At 36.9% G+C, this 22,613-nt stretch overlaps 1 long non-coding RNA gene across 1 annotated transcript; it reads left to right on the top strand.

The window, feature by feature from the left end:
• The first annotated feature begins 12,227 nt into the window (after positions 1 to 12,227).
• Positions 12,228 to 17,180, top strand: LOC117671386 (uncharacterized). Its single transcript, XR_004592819.3, has 3 exons — positions 12,228 to 12,367; positions 15,048 to 15,174; positions 16,963 to 17,180. It is a non-coding gene; the product is annotated as an uncharacterized LOC117671386 (long non-coding RNA).
• Positions 17,181 to 22,613: the final 5,433 nt, after the last annotated feature.

Raw genomic sequence — 22,613 nt, forward strand, 5'->3', positions numbered from 1 at the left:
CAGGGTGCTTTAGACCACTGTACTACCAAGGCCCTTGATAGAAGAATAAGATCTTATCAGACCATCCTCTGGCTCACTCACCCTCTCTCGCTTGCTGTTTTTTTTTTAAAGAATATCTGAGCTTCTGCCTGCAAATGCCTTTATTTTTTTATTACTGCTTCTTTGTGGATGTCATAATGCCTCTATCCATTTTTAAAGTCTTCTACATGAGCAGGTTTGTAGAATTAAGTACTGAAATAAATATCTAGACATGGAAATTTGGACTATGATCTGCAGATTTTTCCCTACAAATATAAATATTTGAGAGCCTGTAGTACAGTGGACTAAAGCACTGTTATTAACAGATTAACATCTATTGCTTGCAATTACTGCAAGTTCAAATCTCACCAGGCTCAAGGTTGACTCAGCCTTCCATCCTTTCAAAGGTAGGTGAAATGAGGACCCAGATTGTGGGGGCAATAAGCTGACTTTGTATAAATATACAAAAGTATGAAGGCTATTGCTTAATGCATTGTAAACTGCCCTGAGTCTCCGGAGAAGGGCGGCATATAAATTAAAGATATATATATAGCATCCATGCTAACACCAAGTATCTTGTCTAGAAGCAGACTGTAACCCTCCCCCACAACATAATTTGTCTCCCGTTCCACTATATACTTCCTCTGAGATTCTGTTTCCATAAATCAGCTAGAATAGCCTTCAAAAGGAGTTGATATGCCCTAAATCAGTCCTTTCCCTTTCATGGAGGGAAGTCACTTAGGAGAATGTCCACTTTGGGTTGGTAAAGTAAAACATGTCAATCCATTTCATAAAAAGAAGACAGGCAATTTTTAGGTTGATTTACAATTCCTAATCACCATTGTAACAGAATTTGGAAATGTACCAGTTTCCAATTGCACTTCAGTTTTCATATTGATTTGGACATGTTCTCTCCCCCCAACTTAATTTTAATTTAACTTTTTAATTTTAAGTTTTATTATTTTATTACTATGCATTATGACAAACACATCACATACAGCATATAAATATATCCTCTTTTTAACAAATGTTTCTTCGTGGTCTGCTTTTCACTGTGACTTCCCTCTCCCCATCCCCACCCCATGTCTCTCATATTGTTTCATTTTCTTCATTGTCCCCTTTTTGATTGATTACAATGTATTTTCTAATCCTAATAGCCTTAATGTTATACATTTCTATATATTTGTTTCAGATGCCTGAAAAAAGAAAAAAGAAAAAAAAAAGAAAAAAAGTTAAGCATTAATGGGTTTTTCAGGCATCTGATTTCGACATGTTCATTAGATTACTTTATCACCTGCCTAAGTAAGATTCTATTTCATGGGATGAATTCATGTACCCCTTTTCTTTGAAACAATGTTTGTATTTATTCTTTTGTTGTGAGAAATGAATACTTTTTTCTACTTGGAATACTTAACGAAGAAAAGGAGGCTTGCCTTGTGAAAACAAATACAGAGATACATCTGAATATACTCATAATTGCAACCTTTGTGTTTTCTCCCCATATTTAGAATTTAGATGGTAGTCAATATGGAAACTGTCCATCGTTGACCTTGATTGTGTGTATGTGTGTGTGTGGGGGAGGGGGGAATGTCATTTGCACACATCTTCAAATCAGTCTTGGTTCTTGGAGACTACCTGAACAAGCCCCTGCAATATTCTTGCCAAGATTTTGGAAATAGTTTGCCTCTGCCTTCTTCCTAGATCTAAGAGAGAAAGCAATGTCACCAAGTTGGTTTCAAGCTTAAAGTGGGACTAGAATTTATAGTCCCCCGGTAGTCTGATATTTTAACCACTACACTAACCTGGTTATCCTATCCTATAACTAGGAAGGCAAAATAATACACATCAGAAGCCAAAGAAGTTTTATGTAGTAAAACTTGGCGCAGAAAAGGACTATTCATAGAAAGTTCACAGATTCATTTTTGTTTGTGTAACTAATCTAGCAGATAGTTCTGGAGAATTTACACTAAAATCTGGACGAGGAAGATAATAATTCTGTGTTACTCTAGCATAGATTACTGATTGTGTTAATCATGCAGTAAGGGAGAATTCAACAATTTCCTAGGTAAATCGATTCTAGACTGAATTGTTCTGTTAGAATGTTTTCTTTATGGAAAGGTCAAAAGAAAAAGACAAAATGGACTTTAAATGCAACAATATTAAATGAAAAAGAATTTCAACTATTTATGGAAAAAGAATTAGAGTTTTTCTTTAAAATAAATAAAAAAGAGGAGATATCACTTCAGATGGTATGGGATACTATGAAAGCTTATATTAGAGGTCTGGCAATAACATATTTGGGAAAAAAGAATAAAAAGAAAAAACAAAAACAGATAAGATTGGAAGAGGAGTATAAGAAACTAGAAAAAGAGTTTCAAAAAGATGCACAAAATAAAAAAAAATAAGAAGTTGATGAAAGTGAACAAACATGAAATAAATATAAATGAACAGGAACAATTAGCAAACAAATTAAGTGCAACTAAACAATTTTTTATTCGAAAATGCAAATAAACCAGGAAGGTGGTTAGCATATAAATTGAAAAAAGAAAAGGAGAAAAAGATGATAAAATACTTACAAGATGAAAAGGGGAAAATATGTTACAGAAACGAGGAAAAGAAGAAGATAATTCAAGAATACTATAAAAAAAACTACTCTCAAGAAAAAAATTCAAAGGAAGAGATATCAAAATATTTGGAAAAGTCATACTTATTGAAAATAACCGATCAATATAAAGGAACGTTAGAAGAGAGAATAACAATGATGGAATTAACAAAAGCAATAAAAAGACAAAAAAATGGGAAAGTACCTGGACTGGATGGCCTACCAGCAGAATTATACAAAATGTTACAAGAAGTGATGAGCAATGTAATGTTGGAATTATTTAATGAACTTTTAATGAAGGCAAAAATCCCAGATTCGTGGAGGGGGGCCTATGTGACACTTATTCCCAAAGAAGATACAGATCTACAACTAATAAAAAAACTATAGACCCATTTCATTATTAAATGTGGACTACAAGATTTTTGCCTCAATAATGGCAAACAGATTAAAAAAAAACGTTAAATGAATTTATCCATACAGGTCAAAATGGATTTCTACTAAAAGGCAAATCAGAGACAATATGTGGGTAATTTTGGATACTTTGGAGTATTACGAGACACATTCAGAAAGACAAATGGCGATGCTCTTTTTAGATGTTCAAAAAGCTTTTGATAATGTGAATTGGCAGTTTATGATAGGACAATTGCAGGGAATGGACTTTGGGGAGAGATTTATAAATACAGTAAAAACAATTTACAACAACCTAAGTAAGCTAAGATAGTGATGAACGGAGAAATGACAGAGAACGTTGGAATTATGAAGGGTACTAGACAAGGATCCCCTCTATCACCATTATTGTTTATTCTGACTCTATAAGTATTGAATAGAAACATTAGGCGAGATAAAGAGATAAAGGGAATGAACATTAAAAAAGAGGAATATAAACTGCAAGCATTTGCAGATGATTTAGTATTTATCTTGGAGGAACCACAAGTTACAGGACCAAAATTATTAGCTCAAATAGAGAACTATGGAAAAGTGTCTGGACTGAAAATAAATAAAGAAAAAACAAAAATCTTGGTGAAAAATATTACAGAAAAACAAAAAAGAGAGATAGAAGAGACATTAGACATACAAGTAGTGAAAAAAATTAAATACTTAGGAATATATTTGACTTCAAGATGTGCAACGATCAAAGAACACAATTATTATAGACTTAAAGAACAAATTGAGAAAGACTTGGAGAAATGGAAGAATCTTCAACTGTCACTTATGGGAAGGATAGCAATTATAAAGATGAATATATTGCCAAGATTATTATTTCTATTTCAGACAATACCGATAAAAATTGAAAATACTTATTTTCAATATCTAAATATGATAACAAGGAAATTTATATGGCAAGCCAAAAAAGCAAGAATAAGTTTAAAAATGCTTTAGGATATGAGATTATGAGGAGGATTTGGAGTCCCGAATTGGGAATTATATTATAAAGCAACAGCACTCACATGGTTGAAAGAATGGATTGAATTAAGCAATATAAGACTATTAACATTGGAAGGACGTGATTTACAACTGGGTTGGCATGCTTTTTTATGGTATGGTAGAAGTAAGATACACACCTACTCTCAAAGACATTATATAAGAAATGCATTATTATTGGTATGGGAAAAAGTTAGAGATAAATATTATGTGAAAATACCAATATGGTTATCAACAATGGAAGCATTAATTCATCTAAATGTTTTTAATTTTGGAAATATTGTTAGATATAAAGATTTGTTAACAGGTAAGGCGGAGTTGAAAGGGAAACATGAACTGGAAGAACAGGGAATCGAAATGGATTGGTATATATTTGTGCAGATACAAACAAGATATGAAAAAGATGTTAAACTACAGGGTTTTTATTTAGAGAAGACTGAGTTTGATAAGATGCTCACAGGAACAGAGGATAAACTAATTAAAAAATGTTACAATTTTTTACTAAATATAGAACTAGAGGAAGAACAAGTTAAAGAAACTGTCTTTAATGGAGACAGTGAGGACCCAGATTGTGGGGGCAATAAGCTGACTTTGTATAAATATACAAAAGTATGAAGGCTATTGCTTAACACATTGTAAGCTGCCCTGAGTCTCCGGAGAAGGGCGGCATATAAATTAAAGCAAAAAGAAAGAAAGAAAGAAAGAAAGAAAGAAAGAAAGAAAGAAAGAAAGAAAGAAAGAAAGAAAGAAAGAAAGAAAGAAAGAAAGATAGATAGATAGATAGATAGATAGATAGATAGATAGATAGATAGATAGATAGATAGATAGATAGATAGATAGATAGCCTGGGCAAAAATCTTTGGATATTCAATGGAATTGGATAAATGGCAACAATTATGGGAAAGAAATTAGGAATTAACAATGTCCACTGCATATAAGGGAAATTTATATAAAATGTTTTATAGATGGCATATGCCCCCTGAGAAACTGGCAAAAATGTTTAAAGATAAATCAGCTAAATGTTGGAAATGTCACCAGTTACCAGGTTCATATGTGGTGGACATGTCCTGAAGTGAAAAACTATTGGAATAAAATTAAGTTATGGATGGAGGAAATGATACAACAACGTATAGATTTAAAACCAGATGTCAGCCTCCGACTTACTGCTTTGGCTGCCATAAGAAACGGGTGGGAGAGAATAGACTGCGTGTGGGGGGAAGCGTGCTGGAGGATTTTTGAAAAAACGAAACTCAATCCCAGAAGTGGCTATCGGGTCAACCGTCATCGCGTTCCTGATTGATGACGATGCCAGACGTGCTTCCACCTGACCTCTGGGAGACCTTTGGATTGGGTGATTGATGATGGACAGTGGGAGGGGATGCTTTCTATATGCAACTTTCACGCCTATTGCCTTAGTTTCAGCTTTTCCTTGGTAGCGTTCATTTCATTTTCCAGTAAAAGTACATTACTCTATAAATAATGGAGTTTGGCTCATTCTTTCCTGGATTTTGAAGGAAGCATACCTGACACCAGAGCTATTCCTATTGGGTATCTTACCAGAGAAAACTAGTAAAGATAATATATATTTGATTATACAAGTAATAACAGCAGCAAGGATTGTTTATGCACAAAAGTGGAAAGCAGAGAATATACCTTCGGAGGGAGAAGTAATTAAAAAAATCTTAGATTGTGCAGAAATGAATAGATTAACTATGATGATAAAGGAAAAAGAAGATACAGAATATTTTAAGATATGGAATAAATTTTACTGTTGGTTAGAAAAGAGATACAAATAAGTTTTTAAAAGAGATTGAAAAAAAAGGTTGTAATTAGAATAATATATTAGTAGAAAATTTATGTAATGGATTTAATGAGATTGAAGACAGAAGAGGAGAAGAAACTTTTGAAGATAACACTGAAATGTCACATGGAAGAAATGAATGATGTACTAAATGTTTGTTTGTCTTAAAAAATAAAAATTAAAAAAAAAAAAGAATGTTTCTTCACATTCAGCCAGAACCCAATTTCTTGTAATTATTATTTATTGTATTAATTAATTAATTAATTAATTAATTAATTATCTCCCCTTCCATTCCCATAGATTCTGAGCAGTATACATTCATCAAAACATTTTAAAATGTACAGTTGAGATATATAAATACAAAAACAATAATTGTTCATCCTTTGCAGCCAGGCCAGAGTTCAACATCCCCAAAGCTGTATTTTTACACATCTATGAAAGCTTGGCAGGCAAAAGTCAGTCTGGGTATGTGAGGCTCTATTTGTATCAGTCCCTCAAGTAACTGGATTCATCACATCCAAGCCTTTTAATGTGATCTTTACACTAACACCTATGTGATGGAGACAGTGGACCTCAGTCCCATGCATGAAAGTTTAAAAGGTGAGTGACTATATCTCCCCAGATCTAATTAAATCCAATTCAAATATTGACCTCTCTCTGTCTTTGTGCATTAACCACACAGAGAAGATTCCATAAGAATGAAGATTATCTACATTTGCACACATATAAAAATAGAAGTTGAAATGGCCAGGCTAATTAAAGGCCAGTTAATTTACAGTAGTGAACATCACTAGCAAACTATATGCCAGGCACCTATTCACCAAATCCAAACCTATATAAGAGATGAAGAAATAGTCAACCTTGAGCAAGCAGGATTTCAACTGGGAAGATGTACCACAGACCATTACCTAGTGTTCAGCATCTGGCAGACAAATATACAAATCACTCTGATTTGAACCTATATGTAGCCTTCATTTATTTCAAGGCAACATTTGATAATATATCCAGGGTTAGAGTCTGGGAGATTTTTAGACAAAAGACTCTTGCTCCTAATTCACAAGTTATTTGATAAAACCAGACTAAGAGTGAAATGTAACCAGGGAGGCCATGATATTAATTATCTGATTAAAACCTTCCAGAGAATTGATGTTCATGTGCCTTAATTAGCTGATGGTCTTCGCTCCATCCTATTCTACACAGATGATGCAATTCTTCTCTTCCTGTCTTCTGTAGCTATGAAGTGAGCACTAAGACCCCCCAACTTCATATAGTAACGAAGAACAGTTAGTTATTAACTATAATAAATATAAAGTTTTAGTTTCTTCCAACAAAAAACAAAGGCCCAAGTGGCTGATTCACATGAATTCAAATAAGCTAAACGATTTGAATATTTCGGCACAATATTTCAGTCTTCTAGAAAATTAACAGCCCAAGTAAATTATGCTACTTTTGCTGCTCAAAAGAGTGTACTAGCACTAACTCAAGGTTGTTGGCAAAATTACTTCCCACCAGCAATCAAGTGGTTTATGGTTAAAACAGTTGCCAATTATTATATGAGATACAACTTGGCCAATATAATTTTGGCAATCAATGTCCTTAATTTTTTCTTTTATGATTGATTTGCCTTATCAAGGGTTAATTGGCCTAAATGTTCAAGAGAGAGGCCAAGACTACAAAGTTCTTTTATAAAGGTATGGTGTCAATTATGGTAGTGTATTTAATAAAGCAGAGACAACAGCCTTGGTGAAAGAGCCTTGGTGGCGCAGCAGACTAAAAGCACTGTTAAGTAACACCAGCTGCCTGCAATTACTGCAAGTTCAAATCTCACCAGGCTCAAGGTTGACTCAGCCTTCCATCCTTTCGTGGTAGGTAAAATGAGGACCCGGTTTGTAGGGCAATAAGCTGACTGTATAAAAAAGAACACCGCTTTGGGGGTGGGGACGAAAGCCCTACTAAGCAGGTATATACAAAAGTATGAAGGCTATTGCTTAATGCATTGTAAGCCGCCCTGAGTCTCCGGAAAAGAGCGGCATATAAATCGAACCAATAAATAAATAAATAAATAAACAGACCTATAGGGTCAAGCGTAATTCTGAACTCTAAGAATAGAATTCTGGTCCAGGCCTGGGCTTTAATGTTTTGCACATTAGCTTCAACAAGACGTTTTACTTCTAAAAGTTTATCTGTACCCCCAGAGTTACCTAAATAGTGCAAATGGGTGTGGAATTTTCTTGGAGCTGCTGAAAGGACTGTGTTTTTCAACCAGTACATGCACACTTTAAACCCAAAAATACACTAAGGCAGAAGTTCGTCTAACTCAAGGATAAAACATGGAGACACAAACTGAACAATGTGATATATGCAGTACAATGCAGTGAGACATGTACAGATCTGTACATTGGAGAAACAAAACAACAACTTCACACTCATGGCACAACATAGGAGAAAAAACTGATCAGGACCAAATTTAGCAGTCCATCTGCATTTGAAAGACAAAAGCCACTCTTTTGAAGACAGCAAAGTCCACATTCTGGACAGAGAGGACCACTGGTTTAAAAAGGAGGGGTCAAAGAGTCAATCTACATTAAAACTGAATAGCCCTCTCTCAACAAAGGGGGAGGGATATGACACCCCCCATCCCCTGTTTACAGTCCTTTCAGCAGTTCCAAGAAGGTTCCACACCCATTAGCACTATTCAGATGACCCTGAGGGCACAGATAAACCTCCAAGTGGCCTCAGAAGCAAAATGTCTCCTTGAAGGTAATGTGCAAAACATGAAAGCCCAGGCTTGAACCAGAATTCTAATCTTAGAGCTCAGAATCACACATGACCTTGTAGGTCTATTGTCTCTACTTTATTAAATACACTACCATTATTGGCACTATATCTGTATAGAAAAACTTGGTTTCTCTCTTAAATATTCAGGCCAATTAACCCTTGAAAAGGCAAAGGTAAGTAAAAGAAAGAATAAAGGACATTGACTGCTAAAATTATATCACTAGTGCTCCTAAATTCTATCATAACATATTAGATACCCACTTGCCCTCTACTGCAAAGTATCTATACAGACTAACTCTAAGGAAATATAGATGGCCCTTTACCAGAACCTGCTCTAATGACTTTCCTCACCACAGATGGTGAGAAGATTCCACAGGCTTCCTTATTTACAAAGATGTGATCCATTTGGATTCGGAGGGCATTCAATATTTTTATTTATGATGCCCTAAGATGTGCTCTGATCTCCTCAATCTCTCAATCTTTAAATTTGAGGGTTATATTGATAAATGTCATGTCTATTATGTTTTAATATATGTTAACATAGGGGTCCCCAACCTGTGGGTTTGCAACAGGTTGCAAATAGACGGCTAGCAAATGAAAATAGACGGCTAGCACGCATGCACGCACATCCTCACTTGTGCGAGCAGTGGGTGAGCGCGGGCACGCATGATCCATTTAAATGAGCGGCAGCCTCACATTCAAGCTGTTTGTGCAAATGGAGTTGCATGCGCGCGCACACACATTTACCAGCTGCTCGTGCAGAACCATCCCCTCTCCCTCCTCCACCAGTCCGCAAAGCCAGAAACGTTGGGGAACTCTGTGTTAATAGATGCTAACTCTATGCTTACATAGCAAGTAGCCTAATATCTTCATCAAGTCATACAACTGCACAAAATATTTAATTAGATGTATTTTTTTATTTTTTATGCTATACAGTCTGTGATCTAGTGGGTCTAATTTCAGAGATGTTTTCTTACTGAAACAGAAGAACAGAATGACCACAGGCAGGCAAAAATTGGGAGGAACATCTGACTTCCTGCCAGTTTTCTCATTGACTTTTCTTGTGGGAAACTGGCAAGGAGCATCTGAGCAGTTTGTCAAATTTTAGTTCCATGAGAGTAATGGGTCCTGGATACAACTGTGCTAAATTTCAATCCTTAGCGTACACGAAGTGTCATCACCTTAGAAGAGTTCATACTTCCTGCTAGTTTCACCACTGATTTGTGGGAAGCTGGCAGAGAGCATTCTTCTTTCCACATATAATATAGGCTGATGCCCTTTCTCCTACTCTCACAACCCTCAGCAAAACCATGGTGAAACCACCAGTTGTCATCGTCCTCCTCCTCCTCTTTTGACCACAGAATTGCCTGCCACTTTGTTTCAAAGAGGGGAAACAAAAGGAACAGTGAGCTATGAGAAAAACTTCACTTTCTGTCTCCATTTGTGTGTGTGTCCCCACCTCTAGGGAGGAAGAGGCGCACTCATCAACTGCCAATGACTCCAGCCAGCCATACCTCATCAGCAGGCATCTGAATTGTTCCCTCATCCTTCCCTCACTGCCCACCACCACTAAGAGATTTCAAATTTTGGCTTCAGTTCCAAAGCAGTTAAATACCACATGTCAAACTCCTGGCCTGTGGGCCGGTTGTGTCATGCGCTGGCCATGCCCACGCCTGGTTTAGCAAAGGGGAAAAAATCCTGATACGTCATGTGATGCCATTGTGACAATGTGAGTTTGACACCCCTGCTGTAAACAGACATTTTACCAAAGTAAAGTAGATTACTTGTACCATAAAATATATAGAAAGGAGCTTTCACCCTTTTTCTCAATACAGTGTTAATTATCAATGGATCTGATTGGATCATTTCAGTTTCCTAAACCAAACAGGCCAACTACTTTTCCTCTTTAATGTTTCCAATATTGGCATTCCAGTCTCTAATCACAAGGAGTACATCTTGCTCACATGTTCTGTTGATTTCAAACTTGAAGTTGATCATGGAAATCATCAGCCACTTATTTTACTGCCTTATTAGTCATCAATGATTTAAAATACATCAGCAAACTGAATGATTGGTCTTACATGGCTAATAGGATGTAGCAATTAGAGGGTAGGAATACAATGAAAAATATCCACTTTCAAGTGCATATTCAGTGATGAAGCCCTTGGATAACTTTCAACAACTTCATATATTTTAACAGGAGTAGGCTGTTTAGACTAAGCTGAAAAGCCAACAATATGGCTAACACAACCACAAATGTTTTATGACAGTTGGAAAAAACTGTTTAATCTATTTTGTTTGCTTCCCATCTCACTGCACGGTGACTCTGGGTGGCTTACGATGTTAAATTACTATTATTTATTGTTTTAATGTTTACTAGCTTTTTAAAAAATAAACCAGAGTCACCTCTAGATGAGATGGGCAGGGCCGGATTTTCCTATATGCTAACTAGGCTTCAGCCTAGGGCCTCAAGATCAAGAGGGGCCTACATTCAAATTGTTAGCAAAATTAAAATTACACTTTCACTATAGGTGAAAGGGCCTCATAAGTGGAATAGCCTAGGGCCTCTCTTCATCTAAATCCGGCCCTGGAGATGGGCAATGTACAAGTGAAATGATTAAAATGACAAAATAGAGTTAAACTTATTTTGTACTTTCTTGCTGCTTTTGTACTGTTTTATTGGTCTTTGTTGTAAACTGCACAGAGTCCTTATCTCTTGGGACAGTTGATAAATATAGTTAAGTAAATAAATTCAATTGGATGAAACTATCAATTCCATTTTCTGCTCTTGTGAGCACAGTTTCAAAGCTATAATATTTATGTTTATTGTACCATTTGTTCTGAACCTTACAATGGATGCAAGGACTAATTATTCTTTCCTTTATTGCTGACACACATCATGGCTTTTGATTTTAGCTCAGCATTCAGATTATCAGAATTATGCTTATTCATCCAAACTGAATTCCATGAGTCTTTCCCTGTAAATCAATCTCTGTATGTATATTGATGCATATGTCCTGGCTCCTGAAGTCTTTTTTTTTTTTTGAACCACTTTATTGCACATTTGACAATGATTTAAACATTTAATATCCAAAGAATCGTATCCCAGTGACTAGAAGAAATGTGGTCAATAATGACAGAATAAGGACTGTTCAATTTCAGAGAAAAAGGTAACCTGAATCAGGTTTACTAGAGGCAAATGAGGGACAAGTCTATTATACTACCAGAATTTTGATGATTATCGAATACAATTTCACATACGCACTTTCTAATCTGTTTATTATAAGGCACTGTTTTGGTAATCTTAAAAATGTTCCACATATACCATACTCTTAATTATTCTGTTCAGTTCATTTAATTTTATTAGTTTTAGTTATGACCTACAACATCCTCTACTGGCGGGAGAAGGAGGAAATTTTGCTTCCCAACCCAATCAAAGTGGAAATATCATTACATGAAGTAATTAATAATTTCCACCATACATTATCATCCAATTAAAGTACAAAGCATTTTTATAATCACAATTTGTACTAGGAAGTTTTACTGAAAGGGTGATGCATGATAAGTACTTTACAGAGCCCTATAAATGGATATGTAGTCAACCTTTCAAAGATACCAAGCTTTGTTAACACACTGTTTTTGCCTCTCTGTCTTGCTGTTGACTTGAGAACTCCATCTGTTTTCTACCATGCAGCTTGCCATCCTTTCTATTGCTTTGATGACATGGATGTTCTTGGTTTTCCCAGGTAAGGTATATATTAATATCCATTATTATAGATGGAAACGTTAGAGGTTTAGAAGACTCTTCCTCAAATGTGGTCTGCCTTTTTCCCCTAAATTAGATCAAGTTATGAGAGGTTATGAGAAGCTGAAGAAAATATTCAGTAAATATCTGATTATATTGTCACTTTTCAGATCACCAATAATCCCCAAGCATACAATCCCCTTCCTTTCTACTGCCTGAGCTGTAACATAAGAGACTACAGGATGGTGTGGCTTCACCATCCCTCTTCTTTTCCTTCTTTATATCAGGGAAAATGTAATTCTTTAATTATAGCATGCCATGTTATTATTAAAAAGTATTCATGCATCCTCTAGCTGCCTCTTAAAGTTACCCTGGTCCCAATCCAGGGAAACAATGTGGAACAATGTTTTGAAATTTTAAAACTTTTTTTTTCATTCAAAAAATCAAAAGGCTAATTTTCCACATTAGAAATGGAGATTTACCAAACTAGGTAACATCATCAATGTCACAATATCACTAGCAAGGTAATGAAGTCTCTGCAAGCAAACAACCAAGCTCATGGAGCGCCAAAGGCTACATGGTTCAACCCTGAGCTTTATATTTTCTCTTCTTTTAGAAACAGAAACAGAAAAACAGAGGAAAATAATGGGCACTAGTCAGGAGGTGGCAGGGATGAATACAAAAAAAGGAAAAGCCAGGTTTTGGTAGATATGTCAACACAATTATTTCTCTTCTTTGCACGGATGAGAAGGGAAATTAGGAGGGGAATGGCCAGTCAGGGAAAGTGGTATCTGGAATTCAGAATTAGTATCAATCTTGCCCTACTATCAAACCATAGCACTAAGCACTAAAATTTGTTAAATCAGCTTCAGGAGCAGCCATAGGTGACAAACAATTTAGAATACCATATAGAATTGCTATCCCTCCAGAAATAAAGACTAACTTATCAGCAAGGAACAGGTGAAGGTGATAAAGATTGGGATAGAGAAATTTGCCTGCTAGTGTTTTCTATACACAAAATGATGGGGAGAGAAAATAAAAACCAGCCAGTTAGACACTCACAATAAACTGCAAGTACAATTATTTTTACTCATTGTAATGCAAAATGATTGAGGTAATTAATGGCAATTGTTTCCCATCGTTTAACTTTTCATTTTATTGCTACAGAACCATTACAGGACACTTGAAGACCATAATGTCCATATTTTCGATGGGGAAGATAGATGGTTTGATGGCACCATTAAATCTAAATTTCTTCCCTCTACATTTACATTTTAGATCAATGAGTTTTAGATGCTGTATGTTTGTTATCCTCCCGAGTCTCCCAGCAGAACATATTATCTAAAGCAGGGGTCCTCAAACTTGGCAGCTTTAAGACCTCTGATCTGTAGCCTAATGCTTGTAGATTGCCACTGAGGAACTTTCTACATAACTATGTTAATAGAGTAACATTCCCATTCTCATATATATTTTCAGTCAGCCTCGCAACTTGGGTGTTCTCCTGGATGCACGGCTGTTTTTGGAAGATCATATGACGGCTGTGGCCAGGGGAGCTTTTTATCAGGCTCGCCTGATACTCCAGTTGTGTCCCTTTCTGGACCGGGATGCCCTCGTCCCATCCCGTCTGGACTACTGTAACACTCTCTACATGGGGCTCCCCTTGAAGAGTACTCGGAGGCTCCAACTGGTCCAGAATGCGGCCGCGCGGGTGATTATGGGGGCGACCCAGCACACCCATGTAACACCTCACCTGCACGAGCTGCACTGGCTCCCGGTGGTCTTCCAGGTGTGATTCAAGGTGTTGGTCACCACCTTTAAAGCGCTCCATGGCTTAAGACCGGAGTATATACGAGACCGCCTTCTGCCACCGTCAGCCTCCCACCAGCCAATACGCTCCCACAGAGAGGGGGCTCCTCAGGGTGCCATCAGCCAGGCAATGTCGGCTGGCGACCCCCAGGGGGGGGTCAGGTGCTGCCTTCTCTGTGGCAGCACCTGCCCTCTGGAACGATTTGCCCCCGGAGATACGAAGGATACCAGATCTCCGGGCCTTTCACCGTGCCCTAAAAACTTTTCTTTTCCATCAAGCAGGGCTGGCGTGAACACCACCCCCCTTTTTAGCTCTTTTTAGCTTTTTAGCTTTTTAAGTGTAAATTGGATTTTAATTGGATTGCTTTAAATTGTGGGCCAAAACTGTATAATTCTTTTAATTGATTTTAAATTTTGTATTGGCCAAACAATGCCGACTGGTGACACCCAGTGGGAGAGCCTTCTCAGCGGGGGCACCAGCCCTCGGGAATGAGCTAGAGGTTCATATGATCCCCAACCTGCATACCTTTCTCCATGCCCTGAAGACCCTTTTGTTCCAACAAGCCGGGCTGGCCTAATATGAATTTTATAATGGGTGTATGTTAGTTTTTTTAATTTTGTGGGCCAAATTTTTATATATTCGGTTTTAAATTGTTTTTAAATTTTGTAATCTATATGTGTTTTAATATGGCTGTACATCATCCTGAGTCCTTCGGGAGAAGGGCGGTATAGAAGTCCAATAAATTTAATCTAATCTAATCTCTGGGTCTGAGTAAAAATAGAACATCTGTGACATAATACTTCTCAACTGTCTTGGATTTAAAGAAGTCAAAAAGACACATGTGCCATATAGTACAAATGATGTCTCCTTCTAGGTGCTGTTGCTGAAGGAGAAATGTCTGCTGCCGACTGCCAGGAGCAAGGTGGTCGTTGTGTCAAAGAATGTGACGACGATGAGGACAAGGGTGAAGCTTGTACAGGAGGGATGTGTTGTAAAGAAACGTAAGAGCTCCATTTTTTTTTTATTAAGATGAAACATACTTTCAGATTTTCCTGTTTTTATTTAGGTATTTCAAAATGTGGATGGTCTCCAGAAGCTCTCTAAATATATATCATGTTTAGACAAGAGTGAGATGCAATGAGGAAGAGGAATCACCCTGCTCCTTAGTCTGTTGACAAAGGATATTTTGAATTGTTAGAGTGGATTATTCTGAAAGCATTTTTAATGCAATTATTGTAAATAGTTTACTGTTAAGGGCAAGGAAATATGTGTAAGGATTGTATTTATTATTCTATAATGGCTTATTAGTATTCTTCCCTGAGATACAGTATCGTTCAGTGGAATCTGCAGGGGAGGTTTTTAAAACAAGGCAACAAGACAGCACACTAGCATGATCAAAGCCCGACCCCTTTGTATGGATATCACATGCATGCACAAACAGGTGGGGCTTAAATCAAGCTTCCATGGCTGGTGTATTAACTGTTCTTTTACCAATGTATGGATATTGCTGCTCTGAACAAATACAGGAGGCTGACTGCCTTGTTCTGGGATGATCAACCTGAAATCCACTCTGGCTATTTTTAAATGAGATACTGATCTTTCTTGACTTTCTTGGCACAGTATTACATGTTGGGGAGGGGGGAGTGGAGGGTAAGAGAGATGAAAGCAGCATAACAGATCCATGAAGCAAGCCTATTCCTTTTATATATACATCATAATATTCCATGTACCATGTTTCCCCAAAAATATGACCTATCCCTAAAACAAGCCCTGGCCAGATTTTCTCACATGTGCCTAATATAAGCCCTACCCCAAAAATAAGCCCTAATTAAGCCCCACCCACTCCATCCCACTGGCTGGTTGTACGAGGTGGGGTGAGACACATGCGTAAAATCAAGCTAGAGTGGGAGTACGGGGTGGAACTGCCCCACGTGCCCCACACCTGCTTACCTTAGGACCGCCACAGCCAGGCCTCCCATGCCCTGACACCTGTCACACCACAGCCCAACTGCTTCTGCGGCTGCTCATGGCCAGATGCCACATAGCTCATTGTACCAGTGCCGCTACTCATGGCATGATGCTGTCAGTGCATCCCACTGGTGCCACCACTCGTGCGTGCAATGTCCCATGCAACCTGCTGTGAGTGACAGCACTGGTGTGATGAGCCACTGGCCATGAGTGGGCGCAGAGCAAGTTTGGCAGCAGCACGACAGGTGTCAGGGCATGGGAGGCCTGACTGTGGTGGTCGTAAGGTAAGCAGGTAAGACATCCCCCCAAAATAAGACCTGGTGCTTATTTTGGGGCCCAAAATAAAATAAGACTAAGTCTTTTTTTCAGGGAAACACAGTATATTAAACAAGAAAAAAAAAACAGTGGATCCCCTATTCTAGCTGCATTGTGTGTAATATTCTGATTCCTTCCCTGTCATGATCTAGTTTTTATTTATGTTTAATTATTTGTTTCTGTAGTACAGCATGTTTTAATTGTTTGTTTGGCTGTACTCTGACAAGAGTCTCTTGTCAGAAGGCCTCAAAAGGTGATCATATGACCATGGCACATTGCAACCATCATAAATATAAGTCTGAATTTTGATCATATGACCGTAGGGATCCTGCAACAGTTGTGAGTGTGAAAAATGGTCATAAATCACTTTTTTCAGTGCTACTGTAACTTTGAACAGTCGGTAAATGAACTGCTTTAAGTCGAGGACTACCAGCATATGAAATGTGTTATACGTTTGATCAATGTGATACTTCACAGTAAAAGTATGAATAAATTTTCTTTTGCAGTTGCAAAAATAATCTCTGAACTGGAAAGTAAAGCTGAAAGCAGAAGACAAATTTTACTATTAAAGTCACTAATAAGGATGATTTGAGACACAAAAAATACTTTCCAGAAAGTGTGACCATGAAGTGAAGAAGCTTCCTCGTTAATCAATGGATCTGTTCTTTGTCTTTTCTTTATGTCAACAACTACCAAACAGAGAATAAATCCCAAGTTTCTGAAATCCTTGTCTAGCTATTTATGTGTATTTTTTAAAAAAATTTGATTTATATGCCGCCCTTCTCCGGAGACTCAGGGCGGCTTACAATGTGTTAAGCAATAGCCTTCATACTTTTGTATATTTATACAAAATCAGCTTATTGCCCTCACAAACTGGGTCCTCAATTTACCTACCTTAGAAAGGATGGAAGGCTGAGTCAACCTTGAGCCTGGTGAGATTCGAACTTACAGTAATTGCAGACAGCTGGTGTTAATTACAATGCTATCAGTCTGCTGAGCCACCAGGCTCTTGATTTGATTTACGTATAATAATTTTATTAAAGACAATATACAAATAAAACTAATACAAACTACAAAGGATAAAAAAAGTTTTTTAAAAAAGGTAAAAGGTGAAAAATACAAAAAAGAAAGGAAAAAAGGGAAAGAAAGGAAGAAAAGAAAAAGAAGTAACTTCCCCCTTCTTCTTGGCAAGTATATACAATTTTAATAATTTATCACCATCTCTTAAGATACAATTTCTTCTTCCCATATTTCACCTCATTTCAATAAACATATTAATAATTATTAAATACATCTATCAATCTTTATAAACCATTCTAATCAGGAAATGTCCATTAAGGATTACTAGAAACAATCACATATCTATTATGAACTTAATCTAATAAACCCTCTTAATTTCCTTCTTTTACATTTTTATCTCCTTTTCTATTCTTAAACAAACACTCCAAATCTTGTCAATCAAATACAAACCATAAAAAAATCAAATACAGACTACCAGAAATGATACTATAATTATTTTAAACTTAAGCAGAGAAATTTTAAATGTCATCAACAACATATTTTACATATAACTCTATCATTAAAACAAAACCTTAATGCATCACCTTTTACTTATAATCAGAAAATAAAAATAAAATTTATCAGAACTAGAACTCTTCTTTATAAAGTAAAACCTTGAAATATTTTATTCTAGTATTGATCAAAAAGGATCCACTAAAGATTGCCAAAGATGACAATATATGTGTATTTTAATATTAGTCAAATAAACCCACTTCATATTCTTTGTCCTTATTCCCAAAAATTTTGAGGTTAGCTTTCTCAAATAATGACCCAGCATGTGATTTCTTTTTATTTTCTTTTAGTCTTTTCTACCCAAATCACAGACATTAACCAATTCATTTTGTAAATCCAGTACAAAAAGGTTATACAAGTTGTTTTGTTATTCATGTCATTTTTAATTATTAAAGCTCCATCCAGCTTTGTTTCTATGTTCAGTTCACCTTGTTCCACAGCCATTTTATAATCTATCATTTTTTAGAATCAAAATATTGTCCAGTGAAAGTTATTTCTCTACCATAGCACCATCTAGTCTTTCACTAATGGAATAAATAATCAAAACCATTTTTTATCATCTAAAACTATTTTTCATACATATCTCTTGATGCAATATTTTATTTACTGTTGGTCATCTAATGTCCAACCTTATCACATTGTATTTTTTTTCTCAAGGAATGTAAATATCTATGATTTCCCACAGGAAGGATTTTATAATTAGTTTCAAGTATTTATTCCAAACCCCTCTGGATTTCATTTCTAACTTTCTAATATTTTCCAAGTTAAGATCATATTTAACACTTTTTTCGCTAAGGAGAAGGAGACTTGCCTGGTGAATGTAGCTGAACTTGCTGATATGTATAGAAAAATACTTGATCACCAGTGATGAAATTCAATTTTTTTTTACTACTGGTTCTATGGGCATGGCTTGGTGGGCGTGGTGTGGTATGGTGTGGCGTGGTGGGCATGGCAGGGGAAGGATACTGCAAAATCTCCATTCCTTCCCTACTCCTGGGGAAGCATACTGCAAAATCCCCATTCCCTCCCTACTCCTGAGGGAAGGATATTACAAAATCTCAATTCCCACCCTACTCTGGGGCCAGCCAGAGGTGGCATTTGCTGGTTCTCCAAACTACTCAAAATTTCCACTACTGGTTCTCCAGGACCTGTCAGAACCTGCTGGATTTCACCCCTGATTCTAACCCAAGGCTTACAGGACAGTCAAGATTTCAGGACTCTTTTAAGCACACCAAGGGCCAGGGTAAGATAAATTGAAGATGCAATGATTTTCCAAAGGACATCATTCCTGCATCAACTTTCAAATTTATGATCGTACCTGCTGAAGCCACCAGCCATTGAAGAGAGAGTTGTGTGTATCATGGATTGTATAAAATGACAGAAAGTAACACGTTGTGGCTAGTTAAATTTGGGAGCACAAAATTAAAGAAAAACAAGAACATAAAATAAATTTAAAACTAGTAAATCTAAATTACATTCCTAAATTAGTGTTCTGTACTTTTCTTGTTGTTTTTGGAACACTATATCTCCCTTAGAATTAATGCTCTAAGAGTTTTTACTAAAATAGATTCATCAAGAAGGAAATGCATGCTGAGTTAATCAGTTTCCCATTCTTATTATGTTTCTTGGTGATTAAGCATGCAAATCCCTCCCTATTTTATTGCTTTCTTCTCAGCAATGGTTTTATTTCCCCCTGGAAAATTATAAAAAGCCATTCAGGCATAAATTACACATTACAGAATAATGAACAGTAAATGTGTTTGTTAAAAACAAGGTTATATCATCCATATCACCAGTCTTTGGGTAGAGTACATCTAACCAAGAGTAAAATAACCCCTTTTCAAATGTTAATAAAGAGGGAGTCAAACACCCCTCCAAAGCCTCGGGGTTACCATGAGGAAGGACTGCCTTTTGGTCCATGTTCACCTGACTTCCCGGGAGGAGAGATGGTGAGACCTTGAATCTGATAAAATGAGTTGTAGAGAGCAGAAAAAATGGACTTGTGGGACAGGAGGACAGCTGTTAAATAAAAGAAACCTGAGTCTGGGGCAGGAATGAGGCACATGTAAATCAGGGGTGGGTTCTACTTACCTTTACTACTGGTTTGCAATGGGATGGCAACTCTAGGGGGTAATGGTCATCTCTGTTTCAAAGCTGAAGAGTCAGCGCTGTCCAAAGATGTCTCTATGGTCATGTGACCGGCATGACTAAACGCCATAGGTGCATGGAACGCTGTTACCTTCCCATTAAAGGTGGTCCCTATTTTTCTACTTGCATTTTTTACGTGCTTTCGAACTGTTAGGTTGGCAGAAGCTGGGACAAGTAATGGGAGCTCACCCCATTACGCAGCACTAGGGATTCGAACACTGAACTGCTGACCCTTTGATCAACAAGCTCAGTGTCTTAACCACTGAACCACTGAGTCCCTAATTCAGAGAATAGCAGCAAGAAATTTCTGAAATTGAAAACTCCTCATTCTTCTAACATTGTCTGATGCTCCTGCATAATTCATAAAAGAGAAAGAACTATAAATAGAAAGAGATGTGCAGAGAATGAGATGAATTATGAGGAGCATCAGACAATGATAAAAGATTGAGGACTATCTAGTTACAGAAAACAAAACACATTGCACTTGGATCTATGTGACCTTAATCATGATTACTGCAGGAATGATTTGTTGGGTTGCTTAAAAATAAAATTAGAAACTTTCCATTAATACTTTGCTTGACAATTAATCCTAGAAAGAACTCTGGAAAAGACTGAAATTGGTATGAAAATTACTGAGGAGAAAATTATTTTGAGAGTTCTAGTCTGGTGCCATTCAGGAGTCATAATTAAAGTTTTGTCCCTTTAAACTCTCTAATCAAAATTTCAGTCTGAGGGTGGAGGTAAAGAGGCTTTAAATATTCATCCTAAAACGCTATAGAGGCAAGCAAATTGACCATGCCTATTGTCAGAAAGGATATCTTGATCGTGATCAGGTTCATTGTAGAGATAATTAAGGTAACTTCCTCACTCCAACTAATGTTAAATTGGGCCTAGCTAAAAAATTTTCAGATCATTTAACTGTTGCTTTTGCTCAATTTATTTTTTAGTGACGGACTATGGCAGGCAGCTACTGGAGAGATCATCAAATTCTAAAAACAATAAAATCATTTTTCCAACTCAGTGACCTGGGATTGAGATTAACATAGTGAATTATTTTCCCGAATTGTTGCGGGAAATATTCTGACTCTGTAAATCACTTAGAGAGGAGTTATGAAGTGGTATATAAGTCTTAGTGCTATTGCAATTGCTAAAGGATGTTAAAACAGACTGTGTCCTACAGAACAGAGCTAATGTGACTAAATGGTTGTGTCAGGGTTCCAAGTAACATCCCCAACGAAAGAAAACTCTGAGGCATAAGATTCCTCAAAGTTCCATTTTATTAGAGATGTCATATTGGCACAACTGGGAAAACCCAAATCTGAAAGCTTCCAGGTTTTCCCCACCAAAAAAAAAGTTCAAGTCCCTGCCCAACACCCACATGTCCATCACATAGTCCAATCAATGCAACATCCCAACCAGAGATGCCTCCCAGTTTCATCTGTCCAGGTACAGGGCAAGATTTCCTTGACTTTCTGAGAAAGGAATGATAATATAACTATATATTATCTGCCTCCATACAATCCCCCCTTCCAGTTTCCCACAGTAGGAAATGTGGCAGGCCTGAAGATCCAATGAAAAAGATGGCTTCCAGGTCTGACATTTTTGCGTTGGTCAGCTTTTCTTTAATGGCAATCCTGAAAGAGTCACAATAACCTAGTTTTCATATTGTCACCAAAGGGACATAGCACTACAAAAATTCAAATAAGCAAAGGTTCTAACTTATTTTCCTATATATTGTTTTGTCACCTTCAATTATTCCCTAGATAGAGTCAAGTCAGGTTGAGCTGAACAGAACAGAAAGAACAGAACAGAACATAATTCTTTATTGGCCAAGTGTGATCATTATGACCTTTAATTGTAATGAGGACAAGGAATTTGTCTTTGGTGCATATGCTCTCAGTCTACATAAAAAAAATAAAATACATTCATCAAGAGTCATAAGATACAACTCTTAGTGATAGTCATAAGTTACTAATAAGCAATCAAATCATACTAGGAAACAAATAAAACAATATAAATTGTAAAGGTGCAAGCAACATAGTTATAGTCATAAGTGGGAAGAGATAGGTACTAACAAGGATGAGAAGAATAATAGTAATACAGTCTTAGTAATTAATTTGACAGTGTTGTGGGAATTAGCTGTTTAGCAGAGTGATGGCATTCGGGGAAAAACTGTCCTTGTCTCTAGTTGTTCCCTATAGTGTCATTTTCAGGGTAGAAGTTGAAACAATTTATGTCCAGGATGTGAGGGGTCTGTAGATATTTTCACAGCCCTCTGTTTGACTCATGCAGTGTGCAGGTCCTCATTACAATTAAAGGTCATAATGGCCTCCAGGAGTGGGTTCTACTTACCTTTACTACCAGTTCGCAACGGGGCCGCGCATGTGCAGAAGCATTTTGATGACATCAGGGTTGGTGGGCGGAGCCTCCTGCCGGT

Source organism: Pantherophis guttatus, chromosome 1 (assembly GCF_059756535.1).
Source record: "Pantherophis guttatus breed Tessera chromosome 1, ASM5975653v1, whole genome shotgun sequence".
NCBI classification, from domain to species: Eukaryota; Metazoa; Chordata; class Lepidosauria; order Squamata; family Colubridae; genus Pantherophis; species Pantherophis guttatus.